The 24,713-nt window shown below is 40.3% G+C and overlaps 1 long non-coding RNA gene across 1 annotated transcript in view; it reads right to left on the reverse strand.

The window, feature by feature from the left end:
- The window catches only part of LOC140528869 (uncharacterized), a 159,563-nt gene that overhangs the window by 79,829 nt on the left and 55,021 nt on the right, over positions 1-24,713 (reverse strand). The window contains exon 2 of the long non-coding RNA XR_011975328.1: positions 2,086-2,232. This is a non-coding gene — a long non-coding RNA (uncharacterized lncRNA). The remainder of the gene's footprint in view (positions 1-2,085; positions 2,233-24,713) is intronic.

Below are 24,713 nucleotides of genomic sequence, written 5' to 3' on the forward strand. Positions count from 1 at the left end.
GCTTGACAATTCTCTTACGCAGAGATCATCCTCCTTTTACATATCAGGAACCTGACATTTAGAGGCGCAGGCTCACTTAGCTAGTTAGTGTCTGAGGCAGAATTGGAAGCCAGGCTTACTGAATAGCCAAAGGGCTATCCACTCTGCCACATGGAAGAGGTATCACCTGACCCAGTCGTAAACACTGGGAGAGATTTGAACAAGCAAAGGGGTTGTGGTGGTTCGTAAACTGTTTCAGTCATATCCAACGCTTCATGACCTGTTAGGAGTTTTCTTGGCAGAGATATTGGAGTGGTTTTGGGCAGCTAACAATCATGTGAATGGAAGTTCCAAAACACTAATAATGATAACATATAATATATAATAACACATTAAACAACCCCGAACGTTAACCTCTCACCCTGAAAAAGATCAAAGATGACAAAAATGACAATAGTCAATGTGGGAGGGGTGGACGAATGATAGATAAACTCATGTATTGTTGGTGGAGCTGTGAATTGAAACAAATATTTTGGAAAGCAATTTGGAAGTATTAAACCAAATGACTAAAATTTCTTTTCACCTCCATTTCATTCCATTACTGGGCTTATATCCCAAGAAAGTCACTGATAAGACATTAGGCTGTGAGCTTGAGGCAGGTACTATCTTTCTCCTATCTTTGTATCCCCCATCTGGTACAGAGTGAACACTTAATAATTTTTATTGATTATAAGTGATTGAAAGAAGAAAGTTTCCATATGCACTAAAATATTTAAAACAGCATTTTTGAAGATAGCAAAAATTTGGAAATAAAGTAGATGCTCATCCATTGGAGAACGGCTAAACAAGTTGTGGTACATGAATATAATGAAGTATTACTGTGTTGAACGAAATTGTGTGTGTGTGATGAACATGGAGAGGCATGGAAAGATCTATATGAACTGATGCAGAGTGAAGTAAGTAGAGCAGAGACAACAGGAAACACAGTAACTATGGCAACGTAAATAGAAAAAAACAAAAAAAAAGTAAAAGTAACAAAACTATAAAGATCCAACAGGACTCAAATGAAGAGATACGAGGAGACAACCAAGTCAGTCCTTCATGGCTGTGGAAGGCATCACTCATGGCATGTTTTCAGTTTTTTCAACATATTGATTATTTTGTTTTCTGTCTGTTCTTTTCATTTTTGTCTTTTAAAAAATACTATATGCTATATGGGATGGCTCTCTGGGAATAGGAGGGGAAGAGATACTGGGAAAACTATAAGGATGTAAAAAACAAATGACAATATTTTTAAAGTCAGGTCACTTCAGTCCCAAGCTTCTTCTTCCCTCCACAAGAACATAACCACTCTCTGAATGTAGAATTGAGAAAAATAAGAGCCAGAAAGAGCATCTTGATGTGCCACCATGGGGGAAATGTGTCTGTCACTTGTTCTCCTTACTTTTCAGATCACTGGGGTTTCTTGAAATCTGCTCACTAGTCACTGGAACATTAATCATTTTAGGGATTGATCCAGGCTCTTCCATTGATCCAGGTATCTGAGGGTGGCTTCCAATGCTTAGTTTTATGCCTGTTCCCAAGGACAGAACAATTATCCTAAGCACTTTATTTCAACAACATCCCATAATCACCAGACAATAGAGAGAATGCCTTTTAGGTATAATGGAATACCTGCAGTCCAAGCATAATTCCAATATCCTGGCCCCAAGATGAATATAGTGTTATAGTCCTTTCTCATTACCCTCAGCACCCACTCCAGTTTCATCCTCTGCCTGACTTCTACCCTCTTCTCTGCAGTCAGTCAAGCCTCTCCAGTACAGTTCTATACACTACTCCCAGGAATACTTTAACATACATGCATTTCTCATGCATAAGCATCTATAATAAAAAAAATCAAATATTTGGAAAAGTTGGATGGAATTGTACAAATGGTCAACTCCTTATAGTTCCTTGAATTTTGGCATCACTTGATGGTGTGAATTCTCTGTACAATGATTCTCTGCCCCACAACTAGTTGTCCTGCCCACCTGAACCTTTGGATATCAGTGTTTCATAGATGCCCAAGTCTGATATCAGCTTCTTTGAAAAAGAACAGGCATTTACCTCATGTCTTTAGCTCCAGGTAGGGCTGGTCCTTCTGCACCATGAACACTTGACTGACACAGTGTTTAGAATCCTCAGGATTCTTATAGAAGGAAAGTTCCTACAGGATAAGGCTTGTTTCATGGGTTTTTTTTTTATCCCCAGCATCTAGAATATAGTAAATATTTAATAAATGATCAATGAATGATTAGTGATAAGACAAAAAATGTCCTAAACTGAACTAGAAAGCTGAGTCTATGTTCCAGTTTTGCCACTATCTAAGGTAAGTGACTGATAGAAGGTTGGGGCTAGAACAGTTATTTAAAATTATCAAAGCACAGAATCTGATAGAGATGGGATCTCAACGCCTACCCAATCCACCTCAATCAAAATAATCCTCTATAAAATCTTGACCTTATGTTCATCCAGTGTTTGATTGGGAATGTCTAGTGACAGAGATATCACTCTCACCCTAATTTTTAGGACATGTTTTCCTCTGCCAAACAGAAATCTGTTTCCTCGAATGTTCTCTCATTGCTCCTAGGTCTGCTTTTTGAGACTGAGTGAAATCAGGTTAAGTGAAGACCCCTCAGGCATGAATTCCCCCAAACCCCCATCCTTCCTGCCAAAGTTAACATAACTAAGTATTCCCTTTAGGCAAATAAAATGCCCCAGGATGGGGGAAAACCACCAAAGTTCTGGTCATGTGACCTGGTGTACCCCTCCCCTTATGCTAGTCACATCAGCATTCTTTCCTTAAGTTCCATATTTGGTAACAAACACCCTCATTGGTGAGCTATGATCCTTTCTGTGTTCTTTGTCTCTGGGGTAGATCCCAGTACTTAGACTGTATGTGTGGATTCCCAGCCAATGGGAAGAGAGGCTAGTGGGCTTTCATGTTAGGATTATATAATGTAGTATCCTGCTCTGCTCAGGTGCACTCCTTTGCTGACACCACCCAAGGCTAACCCTAACCTTTTCTCATGAGATTGTAATAAATTCCTTTTTGCCTTCTACCTTGAGAAGCCTCTGAGTTTAATTTGAGTAAGGATCACTGTATCCAGCACAGTTTTGGGGGTTTGTCCCAGGATTATTATCCTTCATGAGGAGTCTTCCAGACCATTAAAAGGGATGAGGCACCAACAAGTTTTCTCAGAGGTCCTTGAAATTGGTTTGCGAGATCCGACTCTGATCGGGTAACGGCAGAAGAGGGGAACTCAGAGGAGGCAAAAAAGAAAATAAAGAGGAAAATAAAGAGACCCTGGAGCAAAGACAGGGCTAATTAATTTGTCCAGGAAGACCAGCCAGAGTATCAGTCACGTGAGTTGGTGCGCACAACCCAGGCAAGCAAGATCTTGGGATCTTGAGTGGATAACTCAACCAAGATCAAGTGAGTACCCTTGGGTGACTGTTGGAGAAGGAGTTGGCTGAAAATTCCACCACCCCCTCCAGACTTCTCATAGCAGGATTGAGTGAGCTTTTTTGGAGGAGAGATTTCATGAGTCATGAGAAGGGGACAATTAAAGGTGGCTGGTCCCAAAAATTCATTTCTGACTTTCCTGAGGATATTCCCTTGGGGAACAGACTTAGCAATTGTGATGAAATACCAAAATAAAAAGGGAAAGATAAGAAGAAAATGTTTGGGCAGGGATCCTGCTGGGAGGAAATCTTTCTGCATTCTTAACACCTGGCCACGTTTTTTGACTGTGAAAAAGAAAGATAAGGGAAAATGAACCTCAGGCAGTCTGCAGGGAAAAGTTGAGTTTTGATTTGATGAGATCTCAAAGCTAAAATCTGTACTTTAGGTTTGAACTGGGTCAATGTATCTGATACCAGACAGTGTGTTTAAAATTGCAAGTTCACTTTGCAATTTCAGCGATTTCTTTTGGAGGCATTAACTGTCTCCACATTCTGAAGGATGAAGACAAGGAAGGTGAGTATAGAGGTTCTTCAGGTACCTGCCTAGATTTTGTGCTAACCTAAGGAGAGCAGATGGAATTTCAACTCTTTCTAGAGCCTGAATTCCCAAGGCAGAAGGATATGGATGAGACAGCAGCATCCATGTGCATGCCTAGACCATGTGCATGCCTAGATCTTGTGCTCAGGGGAGGTTGCCCTCTCCCCCTCCCAGTCTGAGCTAATTGGGAAAGCTGGTCTGCTGGGCCTGGGAAGGGGAGGGGAGCTAGAAGATGACTTTTCAGCTCTTTAAGGAGGAAATAGAGTAAAAAAAAAAAAGAGGAGAGCTAAAATGCTTATCATTAGTGATTACAAAGCCAGGTTTGACATGATTTCAAGCTAAAATCTGTCTTGAAGGAATGAATAACAAGCAGCATCTGAGAACGCTCTTCCTGTCAGGATTAAGCAGAAAAAAGATATTGTTATTCAGCATTTATGATTGTAAAATGCTTAACATAAGGATAGGTATATGTTAGATGCAGCATTAATCTAATATAATAGTTACACAATTTTTAAATTTGGAGTTTGATAGATAGATAGATAGATAGATAGATAGATAGATAGATAGATAGATAGATAGACAGATAGATAGATAGACAGATAGATAGACAGGGGTTTTAAAAAGGATATGATAGAAATTTGATCATTTGTAATTTATATTTGGTTATAAATAAGCAGTGAAAACGCTGATGTTTGCTATATAGTGGTAGAGTTAACTTCTTTGCTTTAAGCTAGAAGGGGATTCCAGTGCAGACAGTTATAGTTAAGATGCAGAGGAACTGGATAATCTGAGTAATAGGATTGAGAGACTTGGAAAGATGAATAAGGGTTTTGATTGCAAATACAAAAGGCAGATAAAAAGGTTTGAATAGTTCTGGATGGGTCAGTTTCAGAGGATTTCAGTAAGTAGTGTGGATATGAGAAAGTATTTTAAGAAGAGAGAAAGAAAAGTCTTGTAACTTAATTTAATATAGTTAATAGCTCAGTCAAATTTGAGATGACTCTATCTGATCAGGGTGATAAGAGTGTGCCCACGTGGTCATAAGGTTAGAGTGCAAGGTGATGTGGAAATACATTCAGCTGAATGGGTAATGGCTTATTTAAAGTTTTAAGTAAACTTAAATAAGTTTACATTTTTAAGTAAATCTACATGTTGTTACATTAGGAATTGCATGGTTAAATTAATGATGAATTGATTTAAAAAACTGTTTGGAATTCTGTGTAAGAGTTTCTGTGTCATAGAATTCCTATTGAGAAAATGAGAATCCTTTAAAACTACATACACATATATTTTTATTTATGGGTGTGATTTTCAAGCCTGTTCCATTTAAGAATGTATTAAGTATGTTAAAAGTTAATTTTTCTGTTAAGAAGGAAATTTTAACTAAAATTGTTTTTGCTATGAATCAAGCATTTACAAAATTATGTAAAGGGAAGCTTATGGGCAAATATGAAAAGGCCTTGGGTTTTAGATCCTGTAATTTTTGGCAATTAGGTTCATGAGGGTTTTGTGATAAATTGTAAAGTGTTCTTAAAAAAGGAAGATATTTGCTATATGAAGAAATATTTGTAAAATCTTTTGTATGATTTTTGAAAGGCCTATCTACCAACTTTATATTTGTAAACAAATTTGTTATAATAACTTCAGGTTTGTGGGGGGTTGGAAGATAAGGGATAAGATAATAGAGACCAGGAATTTTATGGCTCTGGGAAACTCTCTGATAATTTTAAGACAAAAAGCCCCTGGCCCCATCCCCCTTTCCTTTTCAAGTCCAGTCATTACAGAAGGACTTCTTAAGATCTAATCTGAACAGGAGATGCTCAGAGGAGAGATGTTAACTCTTTCTATTATCGAAAGAGAGGAGTGACCCCAGGGGCTGCTAAATTTTGGAGCATTTAAAATGATCACCCAAGTGGTGTGACCCTTCACTTTGTTAAAGTTGTAATCTCTATGTACAGTGTTCCTAAACCGGGAATTTGTATAGGTGATAAATAATCTCCAGTGATTGTTTTTTATGACAAATTTAAAATTTAAGATGTGAGTCCTGGTAAAATTTTTGATTAGTGAAACCTACCATCTAATGTACAAGCCTCAGGGGACAATTTTGTCCTCAACCTGGGAGGGGATCCTTCTGGCTCAGTTTCCCCATTGTGTTCCTTTGAAAAGGAACACTTCTTTTGAAGTTTCCCACTTGATTATTTCTGAGTCTGGCTATAAGGTGGAGATGAAACCAAAGTATAAACGTGATGTTGTTTAAAGTTAACTGTAATTGTATTTTATCTACAGCAGGACTGAGGAAGGAGTCGGGGGTGGCCCCAGATGGTCTAGGGCTTCCAGGCATGGTCTTGATGGGAGTGACCAGTAACCTGGAGAATTGGATTGATAGGGCATAGTGATATGCCTCTATGGACCTCTAGGGAGCCAATTTATGTGGGACAAGGTGAGGTTTTCTGGGGCCCTTTTAGACAAATGGGACTAAAACTCTTTGGGGATAATGGACAAAGGTCCCAATTTGGAATAAAGTCTTTACCTGTTACAAAGACCAATTGGGTAAATACTATTGACTGAATCAAGTTACTGAGACTAAACCAGAGTCACCTTTAGTTTGGGGAAAAGAATTTCAGCCTAAGGTTCTTAGAGGCAGGTAACCTCTGGTAATATGTTTTACACTGATGGAAAAGTTCAGTGTTTCTGTTGTAACTTGAATTCATTTCATGAACGTAAGTTGAAGTTAGTGTTTGAACGGATCATAGGTGGAGCTCATTCTTTTAGATTGAGCAGAGTTAGGAAAGGACAAAGCAGTTTGGGAAACAGATGTAAATCTATTAGAGCAATAACGAGGTTTTAATGAGAAATTTGATTTTGATTGTTATTTAATCAGGAATTTGTAAAAGTATAGAAAGGCATGTAAGTTATTGAAGACTTGCTTCAAAAAATATTCCTTAGTTAATGTGAAATTATAGTCATGTCTGAAACTTGACTATTGGAGCTTGCTATGTTAAGATTTTATGGGATTATTAACTGACTGTTCTTCTGAGTCTAACTCCAGGTATGGATGGCAAGAAAGGCAGTCTGAGCCTCTGATCCATGATGCCAGTAAGCCTGTGAGATACTGATATGAACTGCCAAAAGGTGATTTCATGGGAAGGTTGGGAGAGCAACTGTTCAGCCTAGGCTGAGGTAGGATTCTCCTGACTCACTTTCCCCACTGACACCTGGCAGACTTTAAGCCTGTTTGAATGCCAGTTGACAATCTATTCTTGCCTAGAATTAACATGAAGTTAGGGAGATGTTGTTTCCCTGAAATGTCCCTACTCTTAATGGCAATTCCTATAATTAAAAGTTTTGTAAGCTTAATACCAGATCTATTAAATAATAGGTTGTTGGTAGGGGAACATCTGAGGTTAAGTCTAAAATTAAGCCAGGTTTGGGATTTTAGAGTTAACAACAATAAGTTAGGGTCCTTTAATTCTTAGTAATAGTGTGGAGACAACCAGGTCAAGGGCTTGTGAGTTTAGCATACATAGTTCTTATTTTGTCTCAGTTGGTTAATGTTAAAATAAAAATGGTTTGTGGTCTATATTATAAATGGTTTTAAAAAAGCATTACATGATCAGAAGTTGGAATTGTTTTAGGATGTGATATGTACTGTGTTAAAAATGGTTATTTTTTGTGTTTATGTAAGTACTGGAGCCTGTTATTGACTCCTTAGTGAAATCTCGTCTTCCTGATGGGGACATGAATAATGAATTAATGTAAGATGTAAGTATTGGGTTCTAATGTGGATTTCTTAAACATGACAATTGGCCAAACTTCCAATTTTGATTTTGTAAGAGTGATAAGAGTATAAAGCTTAGGAGTGGTAATCTAAAATTGTATCAAGTTCAGTTTTGTAGGAGAGTGGACATCTGGATTCCTACAAGAAGATAAAGGGAAGAAGATGCTGAGATGCTGTGCTGAAGATGGCTTGAACGAGCATCCAGACCAGAAAACTGCATCAGATGATGTTCATCCCCAGACTACTCTATGAATAATTCATTTGATCTACCTTTGTATTTTGAATCTCTGTATTTGTATTTATGAAAGGGTACTGTCCCCTTGTAATTTGTCAATGCATCAGTCAACTTTTCTCCCTACCCATATTCATATAAAGAGGAGATAGATGAAGGGAAGAATTCATAGGGGAAAGAATGTGAGGAAGTATTTATTGGATCTAGGTGTGGAAACAGGAATTTAATAAAGAAAAAAGGGAGTTTGTGGGAAGCTAAATCTCTCCACTTGTATGAAAATAGATGACAATGGAAAGGCAGTAAAAGAAATCACTAGGAATATTAGAAAATTGGCTCACGTTCCTGTTCAGACTTGGATATCACCATTTAACACTTCTTGGTGGTCCTGGTTTGGAGATAGCTGGTGGAAATAGCTATTATGGTTTGGGCTCATCACCATCAGTGGAGTTACACTCCTCCCAATTTGTGTCCTTTGCATGATACAACTATTAACCAGAATAGTACAAGATTCCCTTTCAAAGATGATTAGGCCAGAAAGTAAAGCTGAAGGGTCAGATATATTCATGGTCCTAAAGAGCAAAAGGCTAGACACCAATCAAGGACAGTGGAGAAGAAGATAGGGAAGATGATTTAGCAAAGGCAGACTTCCAAAAGTGGTGTGAGGCGTCTTCAGAGGGACAAAATAAGAGGAAGAATTGAGTGAAATCAGGTTAAGTGAAGAACCCTCAGGCATATATTCCCCCAAACCCTCACCCTTCCTGCCAAAGCTAAAACAACTAAGCATCCCCCTTAGGCGGATAAAATGTGCCAAGATAGAGGAGAACCACCAAAGTTCCAGTCATGTGACCTGGTGTACCCTTTCCTTTATGCCAGTCACATCAGCCTTCTTCTCTTAATTTCCATATTTGGCAACAAAAACCCTCATTGGTGAACAATGATCTTTTATGTGCTCTTTGTCTCTGGGGTAGATTCCAGTGCTTAGACTGTATGTGTGGATTCCCAGCCAATGGGAAGAGAGGCTAGTGGGTTTCCATGTTAGGGACTATGTAATGCTGTAATGCTCTGCTTAGGTGCACTCCCTTGTTGACACCACCCATGGTCTTATGGAAGGGGCCCCTTCTCATGAGATTGTAATAAATTCCTTTTTGCCTTCTACCTTGAGAAGCCTCTGAGTTTAATTTGAGTAAGCATCGCTGTATCCCACACAAGATCAAATAGAAACAGCTCCTGTTCATAACCGTCCTTGCACATTAAAGTCCTTCAAACATCCTCTAGTTTATCACTGTCTTGTATACAGTGTTCCCAGAACTGAATGGAATACTGTAGCTATTGGATAGAAGTATCATCATTTGATAGAGATTCTATGTCTGCGTTGAATGAGAAGCAAGTTTCCACTCTGGTGCAGACCCTCATCTCCTCATGCCTTGATTATTGCAATAACCACTGTGGGCAATTGAGAGTGAAATATCTGCCTGCCTCAAGTCTCTTCCCACTCTAATCTATTTCTCCTTCAGGCACTAAAGAGATTTTCTTAAAACGTAAGTCTGATCATGCCACTCACTTACTCTATGAACTCCAGTAGCTTTCTATGATCTCCAGAAGCAAATACAAATTTATTCAAACATACAAAGTGTTTCATAACCTAGCCTCCTCCTACCTTTCTGGTTTTCTTATACTTTATTCCCCAACATTTACTCTTGGATACAATGACACTGACCTCCTGGATATTCCATGCTTATTATCCTCCATCTCTCAGCTCTGGGCATTTTCTCTGGCTGACCCATGACTGAAAGACTCTCCCTCCTTTCTGACTACTTTCTTCCCTGGCTTCCTTTAGGTCCCAACTGCAGTCTCATCTTTTATAGGAAACCTTCCCCGATCCGTTATTAATTGGAGTGCCTTTCCTCTGTTAAATATTGTCTATTTGTCCTACATTTAGCCTGCTTTGTATGTATTTGTTTGCAAGTTGTCTCCCCATGGAAACTCCTTGAGGTCAGGGAATGCTTTTTGCCTCTTTTTCTGTCCCCAGCATTTGGCAGACTGCTTAACACTTGAGTACTTAATAAATGTTTATTGAATTGAATTGAATTGACCATGGACAATTACGATTGCAGAGTGGGAATTGTAGAGGAGAGCTCAAGGCAAAAAGAGGAAGGTAGTTGGTAAGATGAGCCAAGATACGTAAGACAAGATAAAGGGAACATTGGAAGGTAGAGGAAACTGATGAATTGGATCAATGAGTGGGGCAAACTGGAAACTGACAGGAGATGGTGAATGGTGGAAGGGAACAGAGCATGTAGCTATAAGTAAATTAAATAAGGCGGAGTTATAAATACCCTCAAGTAATGGGTGAGGGGAGACAAGGCTGAATGGTTTAGCTTGTATGCAGAGTAGTCAATAGTCAGTCAATAACATTTATTAAATACCTGAGGTATATGGGGTGTTCAGGGAAGACTAGCACCTTAGGTGGGAGGGCTACTGGGCCCTTTTCAGGGTCATTTATCCAACTTTGGTGTCCACTTGTTGCCTGATCCTCACCTGTGGCACCAAGAAGCTGTAACATATACAGCAGACACATCACAGTAAGCCGTCTTGGCAGATGGGCTAACCCATGTTGAGGGTAACCAAGGAGCCTCAATCCCATCAGGGAGTTAGGTGTCTACTCAAGTGTGGGAAGACTTCCCTGGTGGGAATCATGGATGAGAGCAACTCGTTCCAACAGCCAGGAAAGCAGATGAAGCAGACTCTGCGGAGCACTTAGAGCTTGATCAGGCATCGAAGATGCCAAGGTTACCTGTTGCATCCTGGGCCATCCCCAGTCATCCAGATTGTTGCCCTGCCACTGGACTGTGATGACACTGGAAGAGAGAGTGAACTTCATGACTTTATGCTATTTTGACTAACTTAAATTCAATTCATGCAAGAGTGAAGGCATCTCTCAGACTTGGTGGGATGAAACCCACATTGGCACTGACTGAATAAGTGAGTATACTTTGCACAATGGGAAAGAATCATGGCTCCTGAATCAGAGGAACTGAGTTCAAATCCTGCTTCAGTCACAGCTTGTGTAGTCACTTAAATTCTTGTTGTTCTTCAGTCATTTCAGTCCGGTCTGACTCTCTTTGTAACATTAACTGAGGTTTTCTTGGCAAAGATACTGGAGTGATTTGACATTTCCTTCTCTAGCTCATTTTACAGATGAGGGAACTGAGGCAAACAGGGTTAAGTGACTTGCCCAGGATCACACAGCTAGCAAATGTATGAAGCCAGATTTAAACTTAGGAAGATGAGTCTTCCTGGTTCCAAGCCCAGTGTGCTATCCACTTTGCCACTTAGCTGCTCTTAAACTCTGGGAGTTCCCTTTTATTCACAGGTATTGGCAGCCTCTGATATCCTTTCCAGTTTTAACTCTGTGTTCCTATGAACTATTTCAAAAGAAACAGAATAGGTAAATGGGGGTAAGTAGTCTCATCTATTAAGAAGTCATAATCATGGTAGAATCAACATGGCAGAGTAACAGCATGGACTTGCTAGTACTGTCCCCATAATCCAGCTAAACACCTGTGAAAAATGACTCTAAACAAACTCTGGAGCTACAGAACCCACAGAATGACAGAGTGAAGCAAATCTCCAGCCGAGGAAAGCTGGGAGGTCTCTAGGAATGTCACCAGAAAGTCTTTGTTATGCCAAGCTGGGAGCAGAGCACAGTCCAGTGTAGGCCATGCTGGCACAGATGGAACCTGAGTAGGCCTTAGAGGGGACTGACTCTCAGACACCTGTGATGGTTTCCAGATTTCACAACCCCAGAACATTAAGGACAAATTGTAAGGTCAGTACAAAAATCCTGTAGGACCTGTGTGAGAGAGCAGAGTGGTCAAGCCCCAGCCTCAGGGCAGTAGAGGGGGTGGAGGAGCCCATGGAGTGGAGCCCAGGGCAGTAGCAGCAGCACAGGCAACTGTTTCTGGAGTTCAAGGCCCAAAGATTGTGGGGGGATTTAGCAGCTGACAGTACACTCCCCCCCTGCCCCCACTGGAAGCAGAGATCTACCTTGACAAAGAGTTCCAAAGTCAAATAAATGGCTGGGGAAATGAGCAAAAACCAGGAAAAGAATCAGACTAGAATCTTACTTTGCTGACAAGGAAGACCAAAGTATACAAATGGAAGACAATAAAGTCAAAGCTCCTCCATCCAAAACCTCCAAGAAAAATCTGAATTGGTCTCAGGCCACGGAAGAGCTCAAAAAGGATTAAATCAAGTAAGAGAAGTAGAGGAAAAATTAGGAAGAGAAAGGAGAGTGGTGCAAGAAAACTATGAAAAGCAAGTCAACTGCTTGCTAAAGGAGACCCAAAAAATGCTGAAGAAAATAGCACTTTAAAAAATAGACTAACCCAAATGGCAAAAGATCCAAAAGCCAATGAGGAGAAGAATGCCCTAAAGAGAAGAACTGGCCAGACAGAAAAGCAGGGCCAAAAGCTCACTGAAGAAAATAATTCCTTAAAGTCTAGAAAGGAGCAGAGGGAAGCTAATGACTTTATGAAAAATCCATTAATCATAAAACAAAGCCAAAGGAATGAAAAACTAGCAGACAATGTGAACTATCACATTGGAAAAAACAATTGACCTGGAAAATAGATTCAGGAGAGACAATTTAAAAATTATTGGAATATCTGAAAGCCTTGATCAAAAAAAGAGCCTCAACATGATCTTTCAAGACATTTTCAAGGAAAACTGCCCTGATAGTGTAGAACCAAAGAGTAAAATAGATATTAAAAGAATACACCAATTGCCTCCAGAAAGAGATCCCAAAAGGAAAACTCCTAGGAATATTGTGGCCAAATTCTGGAGCTCCCAGGTCAAAGAGAAAATACTGCAAGCAGCCAGAAAGAAACAATTCCAGTATTGTGGAAATACAATCAGGATAACATAAGATCCAGCAGTTTCTACATTAAGGGATCACAGGACTTGGGATATGATACTCCAGAGGTCAAAGATGCTAGGATTAAAACCAAGAATCACCTACCCAGCAAAACTGATTATAATACTTCTGGGGGGAAATGGTCATTCAGTGAAACAGAGGAATTTAAAGCATTCTTGATTAAATGACCACAGCTGAATAGAAAATCTGACTTTCAAACACAAGAATCAAGAGAAGCATGAAAAGGTAAACAGGAAAGAGAAATCAAAAAGGTACTTAGTAAAGTTGAACTGTTTACATCCCTACATGGAAAAATAATATTTGTAACTTGAAATTTTTCTCAGTATTAGGGTAGTTGGAGGGATTATATACATATAGACAGAGGGCACAGGGTGAGTTGAATAGGAAGGGATGATATCTAAAAAATAAAATTAAAGGGTGAAAGAAGAATATGTTGGGAGGAAAAAGGGAGAAGTAGAATGGCACAAATTACCTCACATAAAAGAGGCAAGAAAAAGCTTTTTCAATGGAGGGGAAAAGGTGGGAGGTAAGAGAGAGTAAACCTTTCTCTCATCACATTTGACTTAAGGAAGGAAAAACATGCACATTCAATTTGGTATGAAAATCTATCTTACACTACAAGAAAGTAAGAGGGAAGGGGATAAGTGAGGATTGGGAGATGATAGAAGTGAGGGCAAATGGGAGGAGGGGTAATTAGAAGTAATTTTTGAGGAGGGATAGAGTCAAAAGAGAGAATAAATGTAGAGGGGCAGGATAGAATGGAGGGAAGTTAGTCTTTCATAATATTGCTGTTATGGAAGTATTTTGCATAACTACACATGTATATACTATGTTGAATTCCTTGCCTTCTCAATGAGAATAGGTGTGGAGGGAGGAAGGTAGAAGAAGGAAACTCAAAGTTTTTAGAATGAATGTTAAAAGTTGCTTTTATATGCAACTGGGAAATAAGATATACAGGTAATGGGGTACAGAAATCTATCTTTCCCTACAAGAAAATAGAAGGAAAGGGGATAAGAGAAGGGAGAAGTGTGATAGAAAGGGGGTAGATTGGGGGAAGTGATAATCAGAATGAATGCTGTCTTGGGTGGGTGGAGGGGAGAGATGGGGAGAAAATTTGGAACTCAAAATATTGTGGAAGGGTCTTTTGAAAACTAAAAATAAATAAATTTTTAAAAGAAAATTGAAAACAAATAAATTAATTATTAAAAAAATTAAATTAAATGCAAAAAAAAGAGAAGTCATAGTTATATCAAGACATTCTGGAACCATGGGAGAAAGGGATGGTGTAGACTACAGAATATTTGAATAAAGGTAAATGAAGAGAAAAAACAGAAGACATTCTGCAGTTGGAGTTGTGAAGGGTCTTTATCCCAGTATCTGATTATATATACATATATATAAAATATACATACATATGTATGTATGTGTGTATGTATATGCACATATTTATACATATGCACATATATACATATACATATGTATACATATACATATATACACAGAGTCCTATATGACTTTCCATTGGGCATTTTCAAATTAATGACCAACAGGAGTTTCAAATTCAATATGGCTGAAACATCCCCAGATCCTTCAGTCTATTTGCATGTGGCATTATCTCCAAGCTTTTCATCATCCTGGTCATTCTTCTCTATAGACTCTCTAGTTCATCCATGTCCTCCCCAAAATGTACATAGAACGTACTCTAGGCTTGGCTTAATAGATTAATTGAAAGTGGCTACTAACCTGAAGAAACAAAATGAGTTTAGTCTGGCACAAACTTTCCTTGATGGAACCATGCTGGTTCTTGGTTTTTACTGCCTTCTTTTCTAGACAATCATTATTCATGCTTTTGACAAGACATTCAAAAATCTTCCCAGGAATCCAAGTCAAGATCACTGGATTAGAGTGAGCATCTGTTATTCTCTTACCCTTTGTGGAAAACGAATTAAGCGAAGTCAAGTTAGACGTGCTGACTGAGGGGTAGAGGAACTGGAGTGTGTGTTCGTCCTTTGTTGCCGAGGAAGACCATGCCATCAGAGAAATAATGACATGACTTGCACTTGACTTTGTTTTGAGTGACGGAGGGCTGTGCAGGTCACCACCCTCACTTCTTCTCCAGAGCTATCTGAATCCAGTGACAAGATATTCATCATGATGACTGGAGATGACCCAAGATGAGGCAATCATGGTTAAGTGACTTGTCCAAAGTCACACAGCTAGTGAGTGCCAAGTGTCTGAGCTGAGATTTGAACTCAAATCCTCCTGAGTCCTGCACTGGTGCTCTATCCAGTGCGCCACCTAGCTGCCAAAAGCTCTTCTAAGGTTAGAATGGCAGACTGGAGCCAAGTGAGGGAATTCAGGGCATTAGAACAGCAAATGGTGGTAGGAATTGAGTGAACCCCACTGATTTCATCTTGTGACTCAATTCTGAATCTAGCTCAGTTCTCTTTCTATTCAGTTATGGGTCTCGTACAATTTCTGTTCTGTGAGAAAACTTTATTTAACTGTGGTCATTGTGAGAGGGCTTTGTTGCATTGTTTGAACCTAACCCTGAGTAAGGGGGAAGCTGGACCACCTCTACCTGTTGCTTAGAGATCCTTAACTAAGGACCTAGGATATACTGGCCAGAAACCCAGTCAGATCCAAAGATTGATTCAAGGAGTTTTATCAGAATTATACATCTAAAGCAATGTATATGTCTTATCTAAAAAATGGCCCCACCGTGGTTAATTAATTATTGTTTCCATGTTCCTTTGTCTCACTATAGACATTTGGGAGGAGTGGGACACTTCTTTTTCTGATTTCAAGAACTTGTATCTATTTGCTCTCTCCCTCCCAACTTGGAAAGTCCCTGATCTTTCCTCCAATTAGAAATCAGACTATGTAATTTTGTATCCTGATGAACTGTTTTCTTTTAATTAATTGGTCTTATTTTATTGTTTATAATACATAAAAATCTGTCTCCCCCTGTATTTGGGGTCCACTGCCAAACTGAGGAGGCCTGAATCTTGATTTGTTATACCATTGACATGAATTATTTAATAAACTTCTGATATGTTCAGAAGCTTTAACCTTTTTTTCTCTTACTATATACCTGTTTTCTATTCTTGCAATATGCTACTAGGCTCCAGAATCACAATAAAACATTTCACAGAATTACAGAATTTCTAGGCTAGAAATTCTCAGTGTCCATCCAGTCTAAACAATGCCTCCAAAAGAATTCCATCTACAACATGGTAACCAATAAGTGGTCATGAGGGAAGAACTCAATACTTACTGAGGGAGCTTAGCACTGGATTTGGAGCAAGGAGGTCTGGGTTCAAAATGTAACTCTGCCCCTTGGCCATCTAAGAGGCTTTGGAAAAGTTATTTACTATTTTTTAAGCCTCAAGTTCCTCATTTGTGAAATGGAAGTAATAATATTTGTATGACTTGTCTCAGTGAGTTGTTGTGATACTCATGAATATTTTGAATGGCAGATCCAGCTACATCTGGACCTACTTCTAGGCACACATTCCAAAGCCAAAGAGTCCCAAGACTTAGAGTTGGTGCCATTTTGGACAATATGGACCTTTGCTCCTATGATCAGCTCCAATAATTGCTAGTTGATGCTAATGGGTGGATATGGCAAAGAAAAATCCTCTCCAACACTTCCAAGTAAATGCCAAGGAAAAAGATCACCTACAACTGTGCTCAAAGTTTGCTTTCTAACCCTGCCCCTTTCTGGTTGATAGGAGCAGAGAGGTCAGCGGTAGCTGGCTGCTAGGGCAATACCTAGAGACTCCACTTCAGTACTTAGTTCAGGTTCTATCACCTATTTGAGGCTTTGATCCTCCCCCTCCCTCAGCTGCTAGTGGCTCTTTCCAAAAAAAATGACTGCATTTATTTTGTACAATTCATTTTGTATATGTTTATACATATATATGTCTCTGAATGTGTGTGTTGCATGTGTATATATCTGGATAGAATGCAGATTTTAAGCTCTGAATGGAGCCACAGGGTAATGAGGTGTTACACTCTCTCCAGAAGCCCCCAGTGGATGGAATAGTTCCTCTTTGTATGATTTACAATAAGTAAACAAGAAGAATCACAAAGCATGAGAAAGTTGGGGGAAACCTATCAGACTGGCTAACATAACAAAACAGGAAGATGACAAATGTTGGAGAAGATGCAGGAGAGTTGGAACACTAATTCATTGTTGGTGGAGCTGTGAGCTGCTCCAACCATTCTGGAGAGCAATTTGGAACTATGCTCAAAGGACTACAAAAATGTGCATACTCTCTGACCCAACAATATTGCTTCTAGAGCTGTATCCCAAAGAGATCATGAGAATAAGAAAGGGTTTCACATGTACAAAAAATATTTATAGCAGCTCTCTTTGTGGTGGCCAAAAACTGGAAATCAAGGGGATGCCCATCAATTGGGGAATGGCTGAACAAGCTGTGGTATAGGAATGTAATAGAATATTATTTTGTTATGAGAAACGACAAATAGGAAGACTTCAGAGAGGCCTGGAAAAACTTATGTGAACTGATGCTGAGTGAAAGGAGCAGAACCAGGAGAACTTTGTTCACAGCAACAACCACAGTGTGAGAGGAATTTTTCTGGTAGACTTAGAACTTCACTGCAGTGCAAGGACCTAAAAAATTCCCATTGGACTTTTGAGGTAAAATGCATATAGAGAAAGAACTATGGAATCGGATCACAGAATGAAGCAGACCATTTTCTTTTGTATTATGTTTTGCTTGGTTTTATGGTTTTTCCCATTCATTTTAATTCTTCTATTCAACATGACTAAGGTGAAAATATATTTAATAGGAATGTATGTGTAGAACCTATATAAATTTGTATGCTGTCTTGGGGAGGGAGGGGGAAAGGAAGGGGGAAGGAGGAGAAGGGATGGGAAAAAATCTAAGATATATGAAAGTGATTGTAGAAAACTGAAAACAAATAAAATAATTTGAAAAAAAGAAAGCTGGGGGAGGATGCCCATAGTGGTGAGACCATGAGCCCACTGAAGCTCTGAAATGCCCAAATCAAAAGAACTTGGTTAACAATCATAACTGAATGGAAGAGAATGATAAATTCAAACTAATCATATCTGGAAGTTTCCAAGACTCAGAGAAGGGGAGAATTCTGGCCCCACTGACAGAAATAGGTGTGACACAGAGAAAAGCTGATTGGAGAGTGTGAGAAATGCTTCAGTTTGAAGTTGTGTCAGGATATTCCATTGAAGATGTCCAGTCATTGCAGAAAAGAAATAGCAGCTCAGGTGAAAGGTTTATGTTGAAAACTTAGATTTCGCTGGACGCAAAGAGGAGAGTAACTAGGAATCTGGGCCACCAAGATAGTTTCAGAACAGGGAGCTGCTACAGGTCAGGAGCAGGTGAAAGGACTCAAATCTGGCAAATGGAAAAGTCAAGGCACCAGCACTCAGAATCCCAGAAAATGAATTTCACTCCCAATGGCATCTATCTCACTGGGGAGGGGGGTTGCTTCTTACATGCCTGCTTCCAGTCCCAGATGTGAGTGGGCAAAGGGAACCTCTACCAGTCAATAACTCACTGTTTCTATTTGAATGGGAAAAAATCATGCCACTCTACCCACCCCATGTGCCAAAGAAATCTTCTGTTCCCTGGCACATCAGATCATTAAGAAAAGGCTGCCCAGCCTCTCTTGGTCCCCAGGGACCACCAGAGTCCTAATCTCAGACCCTCAACCAGTGGAAATGGACTATAGAAGGCTCAAGTTCTACAACTCATGACTGCTTTCACTCTGCTTCCTGTCCTCCTTGCTAAAAGGCAAGCATGAAGCAGGCTGTCAGGTTCAGAAAACAAATGACTGAACAATATGTGCATTTGTTCCCAGAGGAGATGAAAAGAAAAACAAGCTTTCCCTTGCACCAAGACCAGAGTCCTGTTGACATTTCACCGCAAGAGAAATCCCTCAGGCCAAAAGGGCCTGCTAGCAAATGAGTGCTGTTAGTGAGAGCAATAGAAATAATGGATCCAAAATCTCCATCAGTGCAGTCAACTCACTCTTCTTGGGACATCTTTCTCCATGCCTAGGCAAAACAGTAGGTACTACTCAATACTGTAATGTCCTGGCTTAGGAGAAGTATGGATGCTGCCCATCTCTCCTAGAGATGCCCGAGAAGACATTCCACATTGTGAGAACCCATAGAAAGGATTCATTCCTTACATAGGGACTGGAATACTTGACTTCAGAGCTCTCTTCCATCCCTGACCCTTTAGAGGCCCATGTTTTTCCCATTAGAATCATCCATAAATTTCAATTTTCTTACCTAGTCACCCTTGCACTGACAGATTCATGAACCCTCCCAACATTTCACTCTAAGCTCATTTGGTCTCATTCCATTTTTAATGAAACAGTCTGTTACAGTGTCCCAAATGCCACATAGGTTATCACAATGATGCCCTCAGGATCTAGCTGAGGGTACTTACACACACGTGAGCAGGATATACGTTGTCTAGAGAGGTCAGTCTATCTGTGGAAGTGGAAGTATTTTCTATTGTCCTCAGGAAAATGTGATAAGACTCTTTTGATTTCATACTTAAGCACTAGTTTGAAAAAAAGCTAAATTAGGAAGAGTTGGCTGGAAAATAAGAAAAGCCACAGGATGATAAAAGTCTCAAGATCTGAAAGGAGATCCCTAGATCATCGGCTCCTAGGCCTGGAGCTAAAAGGAAGCTTAAAGGCGATTAAGTCCAATCCCTTCATTTCACAGATGAGGAAACTGAGGATCCAAGAGTTTGCTTGGCTTGTCCAGGGTCACAAAAGTAGTGAACATCAAGGTAACTAACCTGACAGCCACGGGAACAGGAGTGTTCTTGTCTATGTCTTGGAAGTTTCAAAATAGCAATTCAATATTTAGCACCAACTGGGAATTAACTAGGAAACAAGAAAAAGTGAAATATTCCCTGCTCTCTCGGAACTGACATCCTCCTAAGGAAAAACAACACCAATCTGTGTGAGGTTATTTAATAAATGACACAGTTCAAACACCTGAGATCAGAACTGGCTTCCAAGAAAAGGTGGCACCTGAATTGAGTCTTTCAAGAACCTAATAAGATGTAGAGAAACTGAGATAAATTGGAGTGACTTTGTAGCTTGGGGAAAAGTTTATATGGATGAACACAAGCAGAAAGCAGGATAGGCTGTCCCAACACTTTGGGTTCTTTCAATAGGATGGGTGCCATGGCCAGATCTGAGTCTGGGGAAGTGTTTCAGTGTCTGCATAGAGGATGAATGTGAGAAGTGAGAGACAGCAAGCAGGAAGAACACAAGGAGACTGTGACAGGGCTCTTGTGACAGGTGATGATGGGGTGTCAGTCACTTAAAAGATGTTTCCTAGGGAAGCAAAACAGGATTTGGAAACTGATGGGGAGTGGAGTGTGAAAAAAGAAAAAGTGCATGGTGATTCTGAGGTTACCAAACTGGGTGGTTGGGAAATGTGATACCCCACCCCCACCCCCAAAACACACACATAAATAGAAAGATTTATAGGAGGAGCCAGTTTAGGGAGACAACTGATTCATTATTGAATATACTGATTTTGAGATGTTGACAGGATATCCAAGTGGAAATATTCAGATGGCAGGTAGAGTTCAGGAGAGAGATTAGACAGTCTTGGAATTCATCTACACAGAGATGGTTATTGAAAAGTTGATGTAAGAAGGAGACAAAGACATAGATAGAGAGACAGACAGACAAAGACAGAGAGAGAAATGAGGGAGGCAGTGGAGAGGAGAGGACTAGGGGAGAGAGGGAAAAGAGAGAAGGGGTCCCAGAATGAGGCTTAGGGGACACTCATACTTAGGGTAGTGGAAATGAGTGATGATAGAGCAAAGGAGATTGGGAAGGGACCAGAAGAGAGCTGTACCATAGAAGTCAAGGCAGTGCCTAGGATAATAGAATCAGTTATTTGATGAGAAACAACATTACACATCATTTAATCTCATTCTACAAATGAGGAAACTGGACCAAGGGACTTAAGAGACTTGCCCAAGATCTCATGTCAAATCAAAAGGCAGAGGTGAGAGATGAACCCCCAAATCCAGCACTGATCCTGCTGCACCAGGTTCCTCCCAGAGGTCATGCCCTCAGCTCATCTACAACAGCCCCTTCCATCCATCATCAGAGATCAAGTTACCATTATCTCATCCACTTGGAGCAGTGGGCCTACACCCTTCTGATCTTCCTCTTTTTCCCAATACAGCTTTAAAAAAAAAAAAAAACAAAAACAAAACCTGTGTGGAATCCTTAGCTTTCCTTGCTAGTTTCAGCAATTTGGGGGGGGAGGGGGGGAGTTGGAGAATCAAGAAAGGTCCAATTAATGAAAGGTCCACTACAAATGTTTATATGGACTATTTGCACCCAACCAGTGGTAGAGCTTTCCAAGCTTGTATTGGTCTGATCAACCAGTCAGACAAACTGTATATTACCCCAACATAGTGATGTCATTCTGGTGCACTTCCATTATGAAGGACAATAACCATTGACTTTGCATTTCCTGAAATGCTGATCACTCTGATTCACCAACTTATCTCTAGCTGCTCTGCCCCTTTCTGTTGTCTGGGAACTTGAGCTTTTACTCCCACGTGGAAGATTTTATACTTCTACCTATTAAGGTGAATTTATTAGAACTGAAGCAAGGTTCTATCCCCTAAGTTTCTAACACCATATCTTGCATGAAATAGGAGCTTAAGAACTGCTTGTTAAGTTGGGATCTTTGGAAATATTGACTATCATTCATTGAATTCTTAGATCTCCCTCTCTTGTGTCCTGCAAATGCAATAACCATGTTAGCCATACCTTTTTTCCTCAAAACTATAGATAAAAAGTCTAACTGTCACAATGTCAACGACAAGTTGCTGGGATACTGCACCAGAGACATCGTCCACTTTGACATTAGCCCAATAATGACTCCTCTTTCTCTTTGGTTCTTCCTTCAACCATTTCCTGAATTCACCTGGTAGTATTGTCATTTGGCCTACATCTCTTCATCAAGTCCTCTTGGTCAGAAGAGACTTTCTCAAGCCATCACCAATTGGAATAGGGAGAAGAGGATGGATATAGAATGTTTTAAGGTGGGATTGGTAGAAGTTGGTATGTTACACTATGATTGTAAGGATTCCTTTAACAAACGGTTGGATTAGATGGCTGCTGATGTCCCTTCCAATAATCCAGTTCTGTCGTTACTGATTGAGTATGAGTGGTTTAGAAGAAAGATGATCCAAAGATGATCTCAAAGTTAGGGATAAAGGAGATGGGGTGAATGGTGGTACCACAGACAGAAAATATAAAATCAGGGAGAGGAACAGGTTTTGGGGGAAAGAAAATAATCTCCAAGAATCCTTCCTGTTCTGTCTAATCTATAGAGCAGTGAGGAGCAGGATTCCATGAATGAGAGATCTCCGGAGACTTGTAAATCTTAAAGTATTATGGTGAAAGTATTGGGGTTATGATGTCATTGGCATAGGAGCCCCCAGGTGAGGAAACTCCCTTTATTAACTCAGGTCAATATCTTTTCTGCAACTCATCTAGCCTTAGAGAAAGTCTTCCTCTCTGAGAGATGAAGTAAATTACTTACCTAGAGTCACCCAGCGTGGGTTGGGGGCCAGAACTTGAACCCAGGGCTTCTGAGATCCTAGGCTGACTGGCTACTTAACATATCAGAAGTATCAAAGACATGGCCCACAGCCCCTTTGTAACCCATGGCTTTCCTGAATGCAGTCTGAAACTGCAGATGAAAATGTAATTGGGAAATACTGAGCAAAATCAATAAGAATGTAATAAACCAGGTAACAGTGATATGTCATTTTCTAAGTCTACATGCAGCCAGCAGGGATCTTCTGGGGACCCTGGGACCTTCTGGAGACCCACTGGGATCTTCTAGGAACCCTCTGGGATATTCTGGGGACCTCTGCACTTGAAAAATGTTTAAACTAACAGAGAAAATATATGGGGAAGACTCTGTGACCATAAAATTCAACAGATACCAACAAATATTTGTTATAAATGTCAGTGGTAATGTTAGACACCAAAGACCCTGGTGCTCTGCTGCCTAACATGTTAAGTGGCCACCATGACACCGTACTTCACTATGATTTCTTAACATTTCTCCCAAGCCAGTATACAATTTCATCTCTGTCTCTGTATCACCCTTCCCCTCTCTCCTTTTCTCTTCCTCCCCTTCTTTCCCTCCCTCTCTTCCTTTTATTACCATTTTCTCCCTATCTCTCTCTCTTCTCCTTCCCTCCCTCTTGTCTTCTTTCTCTTTCTTTCCTCCTCCTTTCTTCCCTTCCTTTTCCTCTCTCTCTCCCTTTTTTTGTCTCACTGTTTTTCTTCTTGTCTATCTCTCTGTGTGTCTTTGTTTCTCTCTCTCTTTGTCACTCTCTGTCTCTCTCTTCCCCAAAATGGTTCTGAACCTGTGACTAAAAGTCAATCTGGGTGCAAGCCTGGCAGCAGCAACCTCACATCTAACTCAGAACTTTCGCAGCCTGACCAGCTATCCCCCCAGCTACACTCCAAAATGGCATCAACTCTCAAGGATCAATTGACCTTGAATGTCCTAAAGGAAGACCAGGTTCCAACATCATTGTTGTTGAGGTTGCTGCAGATGGCATGGCATATGCCATTAGTGGCTTACCAAAGGAACTGGCTGATGAACTTGTCCTAGATGATGTAATAGAAGACAAACTAAAGGGAGAGATGATGGATTTCCAACATGGCAGCCTTTTCCTCAAAATGCCAAAGATTGTTTCTGGCAGAGACTACAGTGTGACTGCAAACTCAAAACTGGTCATTGTTACAGCTGGGGCACATTGACAGGAGGGAGAAAGTCATCTTAATTTGGTCCAGCATAATGTGAATATCTTTAAATTCATCATTCCCAATATTGTTAAATACAGCTCTAATTGCAAGCTACTTATTGTTTCCAATCCAGTAGATATTTTGACGTATGTGGCCTGGAAGCTAAGTGGCTTTCCTAAAAACCGTGTTGTTGGAAATAGTTGCAATCTGGATTCTGCCCATTTCCATTACCTAATGAGGGAGAGACTTGGTGTCCATTCTTCAAGTTGTCATGGACGGGACCTTGGGGAACATGGAGACTCCAGTGTTCCTGTGTGGAGCAGTGTGAATCTTGCCTGTGCGTCTCTAAAGAACTTTTATCCTTCTTTGGGAACTGATACTGATGCAGAGAACTGGAAAGATATTCATAAACAGGTGGTTGAGAGTTCTTATGAGGTATTCAAACTGAAGGGCTACACTTCCTGGGCCATTGGCTTGTCTGTGGCAGATCTGGCAGAAAGCATTATGAAGAATCTTAGGAGGGTGCATCCAATTTCCACCATGATTAAGGGCATATGTGACATTAATGAGCATGTCTTCCTTAGTGTCCCATGTGTCTTGGGGCAGAATGGGAAACTGTGGTGTTCCCCTAATGACCCCAGATTTCTCCCAGACACAAAGCCTCATCTTTTAAATACCAGTATGGTGCTTCTAGTGTCTTATGGGGACAGATGATGGAAATCTACAGTCTCTGAACAATGAATCTGAACACCACCCAGAGGGCCATGGAGGGGTTCGTTGTGAGTGTGAACAGGCCATGAAAGATGATATCAGGAAGACATGAGTGGGCCTCCCCAGCAGCAGGAGAGCTTCCTCTCTGAGTCTCCTCCTTCCTGTCTCAACATTCCTTCACTGTTCTTCCTACTTCCCT

The sequence above is a fragment of the Notamacropus eugenii genome, chromosome 1 (assembly GCF_028372415.1).
Source record: "Notamacropus eugenii isolate mMacEug1 chromosome 1, mMacEug1.pri_v2, whole genome shotgun sequence".
NCBI lineage: Eukaryota > Metazoa > Chordata > Mammalia > Diprotodontia > Macropodidae > Notamacropus > Notamacropus eugenii.